Below are 13,535 nucleotides of genomic sequence, written 5' to 3'. Positions count from 1 at the left end.
GTCTCTGCTCTCCCGAAGATGCGCGCTCGACCCAGGAGTGCACGGTGACCCTCGCCGCGTCATACGTGCTCTAAAGGGGAAGCGGAGGATGCAGGGATCCCCAGGGGAGTGGGGGAGGCCTCCCCGAGGACAGGGTGTGAAAGGGAGACAAAAAAGCGAACAGAGTGTTCTCGGGGCCACAGGAGAGGTGTCCTGCTGTGTCGTGCGCTGTGGGCTGCATAGACGAGGTCCCCATGTATGGTGCTCGGCTCGGCTCAGTGGAAACGTCACACCTGGCAGCCGTAGCGTCTGTCGGCGTCCGTGGCGCAAATCAGAGGCTCAGCGCACATTTGTTGAATGAATGAGCAAGCGACGAGCCACCCGTCAAACCCGGATTTCTCCAGTCACTCAGGTTGGCGGCCGGGGGCGGGGAGTGGGGGGGTGGGGAGGGGATGACTCAAGTCTGGGTGTGGCTGACAATGAAGGATTGAGCGTCGTCTGTGAGGGCAACCTTCTCCAGGGGTCCAAATTGAGGGGGCAGCTGTGACGTCCAGCCAGCCTCATGGTTGGCCTCGAGGACAGGCCCTCAGACCAGGGTGCTGCTGGCTGTGGCCCCCAGCGGACGAGGCCTATGGCGGGTGCCGCCTTACCTTCCAGCCACTGTTGGAGACCATCATGGTGTCAAGTGCATCGCGGCCCCTCCCCCTCCCCCGGGCAGGCTTAACGGCCTGAACCTGGAATGCTAATTCAGGCATCGCAAAATCACCCTAAAAACTACCTCTAGAATTTTATTTCCTCCCATCCTGAATAGATCACACTTTATTGTTGAATGCTGAAATCTCATTACTTTAGGAAGTGCTATTACTAGGCTATTACTGGAAAGGAATTCCTCTCTCCTGTTCCGATTAAAACCTCCTGTTTGTATTACAAAAATATATTCAGACCTTTCTATTTTTTTTTTTTTTTTTTATGCTCCTAAAAGTCTCAACATGCAAGGAAGCTCCCCCCTCAGGGCCGATGCCTGGGATGGCCTCGCCCGGGCAGGCGGTTAGACGGGGCAGGCTGCCAGGGCTAGGCTGCCAGGGCTAGGCTGCCAGGCCCCCCTCTGGTACCCGTGCAGTGAGGAGGGTCCCCTTCTCTCCCTCTGGTTCGCTTGCTCCATTGAGGTTCTAATCCTATGCTAAGATTGGACAGAAGGTTCTCATTGCTGTTTGGACCCAAAAGGGTCCCCCCCTTGTTGTTGGACCCAGTTCTAGGGTGGTTTGCCCTGATTCTGGGAAAGCTGGCCGTGCATTTCAGAATTTGGCATTTCTGCAGCCTGGTGGAACTCAGGGGAACTGGCTCAGCCTCCAGACGGAGGTCAGACCCTGGGACGGGGGGCGGTGGGGGGGCAGCCCCTAGGCAAATGCCCTCTCTTCTTTAGATGTTGCTCCCACCGGGCACAAAGCCATCTGGCTCCCTGGGTCTGAGTTTCAGACCTGGAGATGTCCCCACAGGGCACACTTGGCACCGTCACATGCCTTGCTTGCTGCACCCTTTCAGCTCCGGCCTCTGCTTGGTCACTGGAGCCCTGGTTATAGCTGCTGGCATGCAGCACGCAGAAAATATTTGTCAGAGGGATGGCAGAAGGAACGACAGCACCCAGAGAGCAGAGTGGGTTTGGGAGGGTGGGGGACTTCCTCACAAAGTGCCCTCAGGACTTCCCAAGGGCCGAGCTGCTGTTTTCAGCCCTGTCTGCTCGTCCAGCACCTTGCCTAGCCGCACTGATCTAAAACCTCGAGGTGAGTTTCCACCTGGATGCAAAGTCCTAGCGATGCAGCCTGGGGTAGGGACCTCGGGCCAGGTCTGCCTGGTGCGGAGGAGCTGCCGGTCCTTGGCTGCTGGGAGCCTGTTGGGGAAGCCGCTCCCTTCCTCCCGAGGGGCTGCTCGGTGTAGAGAAAGCTCAGGAGAGCTCCGGGCCCCCACGTAGGCCCTGGCGGGTGTGCATGGAGCTAGAATTCTTCTCCAGACTCTCAGCAAATGGGGTTATTTCCACCCACTAAGCTTTCTCTGCCCTATAAAACCAGACGCTAACGGCGGCACCCAGTTCTTCCCACCACTGGGTCCTCAACGTCACGGCCGTGGGCACTTCTGTTTTCCCGGTCAGGTCTGCATCGAAGCATACGTGTCCTCGGCAAAGGCTCTGGGACTCAGGCATCAGACGCCCCAGCGCCAGCCTCTTGTGTTGACGTGAGGTCGGTCTGCGGCTGCCCCCGCAAAACGGAGCAGGGGCGGCACCCCGTTTCCCATGCGGCCATCCATCTGGGTCACCGGATGGAACCTCCTAGCTGTCTCCCTTCTCTTCTGCAAAACCTGACCTTTGACCTCATCTCTGGGTCCCTTCCCTTCCCCTTCACCCCACGCCGCCACCTGCCTCCTTCATCTCTGTGCTGTTCTTTCCTCTTAAAAAAAAATCCTGCTGACAGGAGCTTTCTTACTTGTCATTTTGGAGATCATCAACCAATTCTACAGAGAGATGACCTCCATCATGAGACAGAAACGGGGAGTTGGACGGGACCCAAGCCCAGGAGCTGGAACTCCTTTGACTGGCAAGGTGACATTGTGTGTCATATCAGCATTCACGGCCAGCCCTCTCCTCCTCCGAGAGCGATTATTTCTTTCAGAGCGAAAGGTCCAATTTGCTGTAAAGAACAGAGCCCCAGGTCAAGCGGAAGAGCGGGCTGTCCCCGCGCCCAGCTCCGCTTCGGGCCCCACATCACGACAGCCGTTCCGCCGACTGATTACATGTGTTCGTACTTCCTTCCTGTCATGACGCATTTGGGGGAGGGGGGGCGGGTGCCCGGCTGGCAGAGGGAGCCGCGCACCCTGCAGCTGACTCCGGCTCCCGTGTCTCGCCTGGCCCGGCTCTGGGCACGGGCGGAGGTGGCCCCTTTGCAGAAGCGCTGGCAGGCCTGCTGCAGTCTGCACTCTCCACTGCTCCCCCAGCTCCTGGGCCACTCCTGGGGGACCAGGTCTAGGGCCTTGGATGCCAGCATTGCCTCAGAGCCCGTTCCCTGAACACGAGCACGCTGTCTCATTGGGTGCAGCCCGCCCGCTTGTGATGCAGCCCCATTCACCCATTTCGTGGACGGCCAAAGTGAGGCTGCAGGAGGCGAAGCCTCGCAGACCCCTATCCCCGCTAGAGCAGGGCCTCCCGCTGTGCGCCCTCGCGCCAGCCACCCCTGGGGGCATCACACGTACTACCTGTGCCTCGGCGCCAACGCCGTACCTAGCCCACGGCGGGCGCTCCACACACTTCTGTTAAATGATTGGATGCGTGAGATGAATTCCCGCCAGTGTCGCCCAGGTGGTCATCTGCCGACCCCGGATTTGAGCGCCGGGCTGTCCCACAGCAAAGCCCAGGCCACAGCCACCACATCTTCTTGATTTCTCAGTGGACGACCACTGTCACACCAGACCTCTGCCTCCTCCCCCTCTGCCTCTGTTTTTGGGGGGTTTAGTCTAAGCTAACACGTTGCCCAAGACCAGAGGGGAGAGAGCGAGGAGGTACAGGTGCCCGAAGGGCTCAGCCAGGGCTGCGTGAGCGAGTTGCTTGCCGCCCCTGCTCCACCCCCATCGCAGGGACCTGGGGGACGTCGGGTGGTGTCCTCGGTGAGAAGTGTCTGAACTGTGCCATCAACCTGAGGCACAGGAGCAGACGGCAGACGCCCATTCGTCACGCAGGTCTCGGTCAGAAGCCAGGAACATGTCAGGTGCAGCTGATCCTCCTCCTCTCGTAAAGTCAGCTGGCCAGCCAGGGGCAGGACCGAGTGGAGACTTGAACTTGGGACTCCTGATGCGTGTTCTTCCCACCACACCCCAATTCCCAGGTGTGCTGGGCTGGGGGATGGGCATCCACAGGGCCACCCTACCCTCTGGCACCAACTGCAAGTTCTCCTGCCTCGTAGCCTTTCTCTCTTTGGGGCTCAGAGCAGAAACAGCCCCTACTCACCCATCTACCGAGAGTGACTGCCCCCGTGGGGGTGGCAGGGGCTGGCCCACACAAAGACGGCATCGCGTGCCTCACCTCTGTCTGTGGCAACAACTTTATTTGATCTGACATATAGGAAAGAAATAAAACCCAAAAGCCAATCGACTTAAACATGAAACAAATGTGGCTCGGTTATTATGGCGTATGCTAAATTTTAATGGCATTTAGAAAGCATTTTGCGGGGTAGAAAATGGAAGCAAACCCATCAAACTTCGACTCGACTCCATGTTTTATAGCGCAGAACATTTTTCTGCTGCAATCCAAAGACTTAAAAACGTAATAAGGTACATTTGAACCCAAGGGTTTTAAAACAGACACAAGACATGCACGCATCCAGAAACGGAGCAAAATGATCCCTTACGGTCCGGGCCGGATCCGAGGGAAGATGCGCGTCACTGCAAACGCTTTCAACGTCTCGCGTCCCACGTCCCACCGCCGCTGTTTATTGACTCGCGTTATTGTGTGAAGATTGACATATTGCCAAAGCCGGAGAGAGAATGAGGGTGGGGGGCAGGGCTCTCTCTCAACGCCGTGGGCTTCTCGCCGTTTGTTAACGTGTTTACTCAGACGCGTTTCAAACCACACGCCACATAAATTAATGTATCAATCGAAACACGACGCCGGCGTCCCATCCTTATATTTCACCAAAAATGTATTCCGACCGTCACGTGCCTCTGCGACAACCACGTGGTGCTCTCCACCTAACTCGATTTTCTTTGCTCGGAGCCCCGGGGTCCAGCACTTTGTAATGCTCCGTGGTTTTCACTGCCCTGTCCTTGAATGTCTCTTGGTCATTCCTCATCCAATCTGTTCCATCGTGTCTGTGGCTGAAAGCGCTCTGAATTCTCTGGGCACAGGCCCTGCCTCTGCTGGCAGTAAAGCAGCTACCTGCAAAAATCTGCTCACGTTTTCAGATTCTTTTGAAACATGAGTCTTTTTCCATGATCTTTGAATCCGAAGGCTAAAGAAATCCTAGAGATCTTGTTCCGCGGTTCTTTACCTGGGGGCTTAAAAATGTTAATGACCTGTGTGTGCGCGCGTGTGTGTGTGTGCGTGTGTGTGTGTGTGTGTGTGTGTGTGACAGACAGAAATGATTCCTGCTGATGTGCTTACGGCATTCGATTTGATTTGATTTGATTATTTTATTTGACCTGTTAGCATTTTTTTTTTTGTTTTTTGTTTTTTCGTTTTTTTGTTTTTCCTCGAAAGATGACACATATCCAGAAGGCTCCGTCCTCGCTTCCTGCCCAGGAGTGGTGCCTGCTTCCTGGCCTGGGCCTGTTGCAGGCTCGTTACCGAGAGTTGCAGACGTAATAGGCATGTGATTCGGCGTCTCGTTTTCTTGCTTAGCCTTAAACATGAACACGTCTCCGTGTTTCTCATCAGCTTCCTCAACGTCAACGCTAATAACTGGAACGGCCACGGTGATGTTGCACGCACACGTGCCAGCCCTGCCGTTGGCGTCCCGCGTGTCACAGCTCCTCAGTGCCCACGCCGGCACGTGTGCGTCACCCCCAGTGCATGGGATGGGGGCTCAGGGAGATTGACGGTGGCTTTGGGTCCCCGAGCCAGGCGGCCACAGGGCCAGGAGCTGATCCCAGAACAACCCTCTGGAGCCTGTCCTCTCAGCCACTGCCCTGCAAGGGCCCTGGCTCCCAGTGGCTGTGCTCTCAGCCTTGTGCATCGAAATGGCCCTCGGCCAGTGTTGTGGGCCTTCTGCTGTGCCTTCGATGGCTCCAGAGCTTCATAACCAGCCTCGTGTCCCGGGCGGACACTCTGCAGGTCCTTGCTGGCCCCCTCCACTGCACGCTTTGCCGGCAGGAGGAGATAAAATGAGACTCCCTCGTGCAGACTTTCTCGCCCCCTGCGCTGTCAGCATTTGGACAGCGTCATTCTTTGCCGGAGACAAAGCATTGTAGGGTCCAGCAGCACCCTTGGCCCTCTATCCGTCGGAGCGCTTGCGCCCAGTGGCAACTCCCCCAGCCCCCAGGTTGTGACAACCAAGATTGTCTCTAGACTTTGCCAAATGCCCCTAGGGAGCAGAATCCCTTACACCAAAGCGCTGGTGTAAGGAAGACATTTGTTCAAGTGCAGGGTTTGATTTTCTGTGGATTTCAGTTCATTTCACCGCCTCCCCCGCCCCCGCTCCTCCCCGCCCCGCCGTAACCCAGAGTCGACTGCAGCTGAATGACGTGAGGCCCGGCACGGACCCCCGCACGGCGGGTGGGGTTGTGTGTCATCCATACGCATCAGAGCCCGGTGGAGCAGAGGGGCCCAGAGACGGCAGAAAACTCAAAGCAACAGTCCACTTTCAGACAACTTGGCTTTTTTTCCTTGTGGGGAAACTTATAAATTATTTGGAGAGCAATATTAGTCTTTTTGCTTCTGAAAAGGGTTCTGCATCTTTAATAGAGCCTGGTTGGAGACATAACTCACAGACTCGCACAAATACCCATCAGTACTGCGGTGGCTCATCCCACTGTCCTCAGCGCATGGAATCTTCATCATTTGCACTGTTGATAAAAGGCAGCGTTTTCAGCAGATCTGCACCAGTCCATTTAGCTGAGAACAATGATTTATTCCCCCCTCACCATTGGACATCCTCCATTTCCTTAGATAGTAAAGAATGTCTCCACGGGTAGGGCGAACAGGGACGTTTGGCCACGCTGAGCTTAGCAAAGTCAAGAAGAGCGAGAAGGGTCTTGACCGGTGTCCCTGCTGAGGGAAAGGCCCCAGAGCCCGCTTCCCAGCCCGCGCCGGTGGAAGCCCAGAGTTAGCACATGCCATTGACAAATGGCCCAGGAAGCAGCCGAGTCCGTGATGGACAACCACCCATCCCGGCACAGACAGCAAGCGTGCGCCCTGTCCAGACCGCTTCTTCCTTGCAGAGATGGAATTCTAACGGAGCCTTTATTTAATGCCACAGCTCAGGGAGGGGCGAAGTGTGGACATGTGTGCATGTGCCCGTGCGCCGTTCTCTCCACATTAGAAAATTCGCAGACTGCTGAGAGAGGAGAAATCGGGGTAATAGCCTCAAACTGGGAATGGAAGAACGCGCACACGCAACACGGGAGGGAGCTGTCGCCATCCTGGGGCAGGCGGGCAAAGAGTTCACTGCTTCACGGAGGACGCAGGTATGGAGAGACATGAGGGGGCCGTGGACAATGACAGGAAGTCCTGGATGGTTGCTTCTTCCAAACCCAGAAGCAGTTTGCTCCGTCTCAGCCCCACTTGGGCAGAGGAGAGGCAGGTTCCAGAATGTTTTGGCATTTCCCAGATCACAGTGATGGCTCCAGAGGCTCTGCACCCATTGGGGGAATGGCTCCTAGTTTAACCCCTAGACATAGCTGATCGTCAGGGAAGGGAGTGTGTGTGTGTGAGCCCCTGGGTGATGGACACGCGTGTTCTTTAGACGCCAGGACAACAGAAGGTTCTAGGAGTGGAGGAGGCCTCACGCTTCCAGCAGTGGTTTCAGGGAGGGGCTTCCTGGTAGAGCTGTGTGTTGTTGGAAGGTACTAGAAGGTTCTGGGAGCAGAAGACTCATGAGTTTGTGGCCTGGGTCATTTCCGGTGGACGCACCAAGAGAGCCGAGATGACCTTCTGTGAGAAAGGGTATTTGGGGCACATTTAGGGAAGACATCAGTGAAAGCAGATCCATCGTCCTCAGTCTCCAGCCAGCTAACTAAGGGTCACCCGACCCAGTCCTGTGCTGGCCCCACAGGCCTCTGCCCAGCTGTGGCCACACCCTGCTGACTCTTAGGGGAAGGAGGGGACTGGAGCGTGCACTCAGGTTACCTCAGCAGGCGGAAGCAAAGTCCTGTTTTAAACAGTAACCGTTGCCATGGCAGCCTGGCCCGAGGGGTCTCCTGGTTGCCACTAGGGGTCTGAGGTGAACACACAGAAGTGCTGTGGGCAAATAAAGGAAAGGCACCAGCCTTGGCCTAGCCCCCGGCGGACAGGCGAGTTTGCCGAGGTGTCAGCCACCCTGATCCATCCTCCTTCCCCGGGCCAGGCCTTTCCCCCAAGCAGGCCTGGCTCCTTAGATTAGGGGACCAGTGTCCCCCTGGTAACCCATGCTGGAGGACAGCAATAAATATTGGGGTCCCAATTCCGGGACAGAGATGTGAAATGCAGATTCGTTTGTGAATTTGCGATGTTTCCCGCCATCATGGCCTTTACAATGACTAATACAAACGGGAAAGCTGTATGGAGTCAGCTTTCCGTAAGCCACCCTTTGTTGGCAGAGACGGGGTCGAGGGGAGTGTCTGTTACAGGGAGAGGTACCAGGGAAGACAGAGTGGAGTGGACTGAGGACAGGGACCACCTTCTTTTATCCCGAATGGGCCCTTCCTGCGGGGAACAGCCCTACCAAGCGGCCGGCCAGTCCTGCCTCGCCCCCTTTACTGCCTCAGACTCAGAGTCTGGCAGTCCTCAGCTTTTAAAATGCTAATGGGGAGGCCCAATAAATATTTCAGGGTCACCCAAGGGCTCCCTTGGGTCTTGTTTATTTATAGCATCTCGGTCACCTCGGTCTAGAAACGTTTCAAAATGCAGCTCTTTATTTATTTATTTGAGTATGAATTTATTTATTTTTGCTGCTTCCACCCCCCAGCTGGGTCTGGGCATGACTGGACAGCAAGTGGCCCTGCTCTGGCCGGTCCCATGCACCTGTCGGTGTTGACAGCTGCCTGCTTGGGGAGCATCTAAGTGGAAACTCTGCATTGCATCCTGCAACCGAGAGGAAGAAGCTCGCTAGCTCTAGCGGGCTAAGGAGTGAGCATGCTGCCACCACGTGTGAGGACGAGCCATGTTGTGCTGTTGTTTTGGGGCCCTGGCCCCGGACATAGGAACAGTCCACAGATGGGCATAGGCAGTGCCTAACAGTGACCCGGTCCTGCGCCATGAACTCCTGTGGACAGAGGGGTGGACAGGAACTGATCTCTGTGTCCCTCCCCCCTTCCTCCTATAAGGTGGAATGTGCAGGGCCACGTACACTCCAGGCCGGAAACGGAAACATCGTAGCTCCAGATCATGACCCTGGGGCACGGTGGTGCTGAGATTTGACCCCGGGTCTATCTGTCCAGCCCTGGTTGCCATGGGCCCCCATCGCCTGCCCACAGGAACAAAAGCTCCCCTCAGATGAGTGCCGCTCCCTGGGTCCGCTTTATCCTGAGCCCATGTCCAAAGGCTCCCGTGAATGAGAGCGGAGATCGGATCACAGATGTGGGCCATCTGGAGGCGCTGGGTCTGCTCCATGTTTATTCCGAAGGGCACCCGCACCCCCACCCCATCCCAGCATGGAGCACGCCGGCCTGGCTGGGCTCACGGGGGCGTATGGGCTGTGCTGACTCACGTTCCCCTCCCCCACGCCCTTCCCCGGGAAGATCTGCAAGTCTCCAAGCGTTCGTTCATTTGGCAGATTTTTGCTAAGGACTTAAAGGGTGCTAGGCATTGGGAGTATGGCAGTGAACAAAATTCTCGGGACGGGGAGGCCTACAAGCAACACGCGTGAGGGCGATTCGTGCCTTAGGCAGTGGGAAAGCAGGTACGGTGGGGGTGCCTTCAGACGCGGCTTGGCCAAGATGCTGCTCCTGTTCCCCGCGATCCTCCCGAAGCTTCCGTCTTCCCTGGGTCTTCCTTATTCTCAGCGAACTCCCCTCACGTTAGTAGAACGGCTGTGGGCATTTCAGGTGTCAGAGACACACGCTCCAGCGCTCAAAAGAAGAGAGAACCTCTCTTTTCCCAGCCACCGAGCAAAGAGTCCTGGCTTCACTCTGATTGGATCAGTTTAGGTCACCTGACCACCTGGAACCAGTCACTGTGGCCGGGAGGTTGCAGTTCGTTTAGACTAAGAGTTGACAAACCACGGCCCATGAGCCCAATCCAGCCTGCTTCTGGTTTTGTAAATAAAGTTTTATTGAAACACATTGTGTGGGACTGCAGAACCGAGAAGGTAAACAGAGACTGTATTCCGTACAAGGCCAAAAATAGGTACTGTCCGACCTTTCACAGAAAAAGTTTGCTAACCCCCGGCCTGACACATCTGAGTGTGTCGTGGAAGATGGCGTTGGGGGAGCCCCCCACCCCGGCCTTCGTGCGTGTTGCATCACGTGGCGGGGACATAATAAAGGCCGTCGACTTGATACCCCCTGTTCGGTCACTTGTTCAGGAAACGAAGCTTGGTCGACGTGTGTGGCACTTACCCCCCGGGGCTCTGCCAGAGGGAGCCTGAGGCAGAGAGGAGCACAGCCGCATTCAGTGATTAGAAGAGCCAGAAGTGGGGGGCAGCCCCGTGTCCCTTGGCTGAAGAATGGATAAACAAAGGGGGCCCCTCCTACAGCCGAATGTCACTCACTCCGGAAAGGGAGGGGCCTCGAAAACGATGCCCGGGGCCAGGAGCCAGGCACGAGAGGTCGCATATTTATGTGACTCCGTTTCTATGAAGGGTCCAGAACAGGCAAATGGCCGGAGACGGAACAGATTGGTGGTTGCAGGGACCGGGAGGAGGGGACAAAGGGAGCAATGGCATAATAGACGGGCGTGGGGGTCTCCTTTCGGGGGAATGAGAATGCTTTGGAGCTGGACGATGGCGATGATTTCGTGCTATTGCCAATGTGCTCAATACCCCTGCATCGTGCACTTTAAAATGGCGCATTTGATGCTATGCAAATCTGATCTCAAAATAAAGACATCGGAGGCCGAGTCAGCACCGAACTGCGTGGGAGGGTTTGTGGGTGCCCTAGGTGTTCGTAGGACGGGCCCAGTGCCCGGGCCCGGCTTCCTGACACGACAGCCTTCCCGCTTTTCCCGACTCACGTCTCACGCGGGCCCCTCGCCGGCACCCTCACGCCTGGGCGTCCCCGACAGCGGTCTGCGTGCCTCGGGGTGGCACCCCAGGGGCCCCCCTCGCCTGGCTCTCTTTAGCATCCTGGCGGTGGAGCGCCACGGCGCGTGGCAGGGTCTATAAATTTATCTGCAGGTTTGGAATGATGTTTGCCACGTTTGTAAAAATATTATTTCCCATTGCTCTCCAGTTTTTATAATGTCAGTATGCTAAGATCTACCTCTCAGCATTACATTTAATACGCAGTGCCGCTTTCTTTATGCCCTAGAGCACACGCGTTTTTCTGACTCGGCTTTCAAAAATAGTTGGTTTTCAAAGCGATGTCGCAGGAGACTTGCTGTTGGCGGTAGAATAAGTTTTTGTTTTTCTTTTTTATTGTGGTCTGGAGCAAACTATGTGATGGAATCCTTAATCGAAATTCACCTTTAACATTCAAGTTATGTTTTTATTGCAATTTGAAATCCATCGTGAGGGATCCTTATCCGCAGAGATTTATTTCCTTCGGGAAGTTTCCTCTTTGGTGATGTAATTTAAATTCAGGGAGCCAGGGACAAACACCAGCATCTCATATTTCAAGCTGGTGGCAGAAAAGGCTGCTGGTGTCGGTGCCCAGGAAACAGTCAAACAAAGCGCTTTTCCTTGCCGGCGGGTTTCCTCCTGTCGGGTCCCTGTCAGGGCATTCTGCAGTGCTTCCGAGCTGGGCAACCAGCGGAATTCCCCAGAAGGCAGGGACAGTGGCCTCCTGAACTAGCAGGCGGGGTTGCGAGGGACTTGAACTTCTTACTCTCTCTGTTTCTGGCTCCTCGCTTTGATCTTTCGGTCCCCCTGATTGCTCCTCCTCCTCCTCCGATGGAAATGTTCCCTTGTCTTTTCATTTTTCAGACCTCGTACCGTCAGGGAGCCCAAAAGCCTAGCTGCCTCTGTCTGCCTCGTGTTCTCCAGCCGAGCCGAGACGAGGCTGCAATGAAAGCACCCGAGGTGAGCAGGGTAGGGAGGGCCACAGCAGTCACCTCTTTGTGAAATAAAATGGCAACTTAATTAATTGCCCAGTGCCAGTGCTGAGGACGGAGTCTGCACGGGCGTCTCTGGAACTTGAGGAAATTATTACCGATTGTGCATTCAACTCTTAGGTTGAATACCAAAATCCAGACATCATATGTTTTGACATGTCTATTATTTATATGCAAATCTGGCTCTTGCAAAAGCGTTTCCCGAGAGACCACTGGCTCGTTTTCCTGCAAGCTCAGAAGGTGACTGTCCATCTGCCTGGCATGTCCCTCTCCTTGAGCGTCCTTAAAAAGGTGGCCCAGCTAGATCAGATTTCACCATTCCTGGCCACCTTTCCGTTGAGGCTGCTGAGCTGAAAAAAATTTTCCCTCTTTACAGCCTAATTCCATCATGCCTATGTAAGGCTCTGGCATAGATACGTGATTGGTACAAACAGTTGGAAGACTCTTTCTGGAGACACAATAGCATTCCTCCCTTCTGATGCCAGACAGGGGTGGGCACTTTGGCCTTGCCTGCTTGCCCAAAGGTCAAGCCCCTTGCAACCCCACCTGCTAGTACAGAAGGCCACTGTCCCTGCCTTCGGTTCATCATGTTATTTCTGGATGGCCAAGCAAAGCTGTCAGGTGACATATATTTGCAAAAGCAACAACGGTAGCCACAGAACAAGGAGATCAGTGGATACTTAGCCTTACTTATTGAATATTCACTCTGGGCCAGACGACATGTCAAGGGCTTTATTATAACGTCCTAAGGTCTTAGAAAGATGATGAAGATAAGCTGTTTTCTAAAGAAACTAGTTCAGAAAATGTGCTCTGAGCCTGCTAGACTGTATTAGGATAAGTTCAAGGGCAAGTGACCAAAACCCAAAACAGCAGTGGCTTAAATAGGATAGTTTGATTTTCTCGCCTTGGAAGAGATTGGTTAGGGGGTACAGAGCCAGCATGGCAGCCGGTGGCTGATCAGAGTCCCAGCTTCCCATAATGCAACATCACCATCCTTGATGGCTTCTGCCTCATGGTACAAGGTGGCTGCTTGAGCTCAAGCCATAGTACCTGCATTCCAGCAGTAAGAAAGGGGAGAACTCCTCTGCCTACATGTCATTGGCCACAACTCAGTCACAGCCACATCTCACTGCGGAGGCTGGGAAGTGGAGTCTTCATTCTCGACGGCCACATGCACAGCTAAATTTGGGGGTTCTAGTACTCGAGGAAAGAGAATGAGCAAACGGTACAGAGAGCTACCTCTGCCACAGAGGACCTAGCCAGGTGTTTGTCTCGAGCGAATTAGGATCTGCCTTTTGAATATCATGTCTTTATCCATAAAATCAGGTAAACGTTGGCACTTGATAGGGCCGTCGCGAAGATCGCATGGGACGATCACTCTACGGTGTGTCGTGTAGACCAGGTGAAAACAAGGGCTGGAGAGGTGGTGAGGGTCGTGGTCCCGGGATAGGCACAGCCCCTCGCTCCCCAGCCTGAGACCGGACTCCATTAATAGGGGTGGCGAATCGGTAAACCAAGCAAATCATTTTACGCTCTGTAGCTTACACGACACGTCTGCATCCCTGGCCACCTCTGAAGGCCGTAATAGCCAGTGCAGAGATGTTCCTGCCCCGCTGTAGAGAGGCCGGGACCTCAGCCCCATCGCCCAGATGCAAATCCCGTGCCCTTTTCA

General features: G+C 55.0%; 1 protein-coding gene across 1 annotated transcript in view; it reads left to right on the top strand.

Moving 5' to 3' along the window:
* CAMTA1 (calmodulin binding transcription activator 1) overlaps window positions 1-13,535 on the top strand; it is a 572,496-nt gene that overhangs the window by 238,243 nt on the left and 320,718 nt on the right. The window lies entirely within an intron of this gene.

The sequence above is a fragment of the Pteropus vampyrus genome, unplaced genomic scaffold, assembly GCF_000151845.1.
Source record: "Pteropus vampyrus isolate Shadow unplaced genomic scaffold, Pvam_2.0 Scaffold142, whole genome shotgun sequence".
In the NCBI taxonomy this organism is placed as follows: Eukaryota; Metazoa; Chordata; class Mammalia; order Chiroptera; family Pteropodidae; genus Pteropus; species Pteropus vampyrus.
This window is presented reverse-complemented; position numbering and strand designations above follow the sequence as displayed.